The sequence below is a fragment of the Geospiza fortis genome, unplaced genomic scaffold (genome assembly GCF_000277835.1).
Source record: "Geospiza fortis unplaced genomic scaffold, GeoFor_1.0 scaffold157, whole genome shotgun sequence".
Lineage (NCBI taxonomy): Eukaryota > Metazoa > Chordata > Aves > Passeriformes > Thraupidae > Geospiza > Geospiza fortis.
In genome coordinates, this window is record NW_005054314.1 from 9,264,185 (window position 1) to 9,266,028 (window position 1,844).

Below are 1,844 nucleotides of genomic sequence, written 5' to 3' on the forward strand. Positions count from 1 at the left end.
GCAGTGACTCACCTCGTGTCAGATACGGCTGTGGGGTTGGTGAGCTGTTTGTTCCCAAGGATACAGCCACAGCCCATCATGCCAACCCTGAAATGCCTTCTGGTGATCATTTTGGGCACTTGCTAACGCTCACTGTACCTCCCTGCAGCTGAAAGGGTGAAGGGCAGCTTCTGAAATTCATCACCAGACTGCTAAACCCACTTGACACAGTTCTGATTATAAGTAACTTCTATGTCCCCTCTTGCAGAACTGTTCAAGTATTTCTGAAAGCCTAAGTCCCATAAAAAAGCAAATGGCAGCTTCTTCATGCCCTGGAGGCTTCTGAAAAATGACTTTAGAGCCCCAGGTATTTTGAATTTCCCACTTGACATTATCCTTGAATGAAAAGTGGAAATGTGCGAAGAGGACACAAAACAAAGCAAAACAAAACAAAACAAAACACACCTCCAGTGCATTACCAATGTAATTACCCAAAGTGCTGCCCCTGCCTAACCACAGGATAGTGCAGTGGTCACTGATGTGCTGCTTGCAGCTCAACTTTAAGGACCAGGATGTTCAATCTGAAGAGCAGCAAAGTTGCAATGAACTGCTGCACGCCCCCAAATATCAATCTGAGCTGCTCAGCTGCCAGCCAGCAGGTCAGTGGCCACACCAGCATCATGTCAGGGCCAGCCAGGTAATCCCATTACAGCTGCCTCCACGTCTCTGCACGCACACAAACCCATAAAATAAAATAAATCAATGGAGAGGAGCCTGTTGAAGAACTCATACACTGTATTTATAGTGAGTTTTCCTTGCTGGTTACTATAGCTACAGCAATGCTGTGTGTGCCTGCTCTCTCTCCTTCTATAGTGGAAAATATTTTGTAAGTAATAACCTTTAATCTGGTGAAACTGTTCTAATTTCTCTATTTAATAAACAGTCATACAATATCTCTATCTATCTGAAACAAAGGAACTCAAGAACAGACAGCTGTAAAAAAGGTTTTTTGAAGGGATTGTGCTTTTGAAAGGTTTTTTTAAATGGATTATCCTTCTTTCATCTGCAAATCAATTTTACTGAAATGCCTACCATTTCCCTCAATTTTAACCATGAATTTAAAGTGAATATATGACCTAAGCTCAGAAAAGACATTTAAACCCCTGAGCTTACTCTGAAGTTTCTACCAACACCTGCATTTGAGTGCATAAATCAGCTCCATCAGATAATGCGGCTGCTGGTGGAGCTGTGCAAGGAGCACAGCGCCCTGGGTCACCACCCAAAGTGATTTGTGAACATGTCTGCAACTCTTACTTTCCTTCCTCGTTTTCCATCCGCAGTTTTGGGCTTGGCACAGGAACAGCTGGGTTTGTTCAGCACAGAGCCACCACAGGAACAAGGAGCAGAGTCCTGGTGTCACCAGGACAGGGGAGCCAGCAGGTGTGGGGAAGCAGCAGAAAGGTGTGGAAACCTCTGCCCATGAGCAAAGTGCCTGGTGACATTCCCAGCTCCCAGGGGTGCCACATGCTGGTGGCACACAAGGGACATGGGAGCTGATCAGGATCCTGATGGAGCTCACAGGCTTCCACTGCTGCCGTGCTGGAGCTCACTTTGGAAGGGTAAATAGTCCTCTCGCATCAAAAACACACCCATCTGGCTTCTCTGTTCTTCTCTCATCCCATCACAGTGCCTCACCTGAGCATCCTCAGCACACAGACACCTCCTCCTCTGCCCAGCTGCCCAAGCCAGGCTGGAGGAAGAGCCTGACACACAAACAACACTCCTCCTCCTCCTCCTGCCACTGATACCAGAGCACTTGATGCTGATGTGGGCAGTGATTATCAGCAGAGAGTGAGCCTTATCTT

The 1,844-nt window shown here is 46.8% G+C and overlaps 1 protein-coding gene across 1 annotated transcript in view; it reads right to left on the reverse strand.

The window, feature by feature from the left end:
- The window catches only part of TRPC5 (transient receptor potential cation channel subfamily C member 5), a 72,179-nt gene that overhangs the window by 33,880 nt on the left and 36,455 nt on the right, over positions 1 to 1,844 (reverse strand). The gene's annotated exons all lie outside the window — the stretch shown is intronic.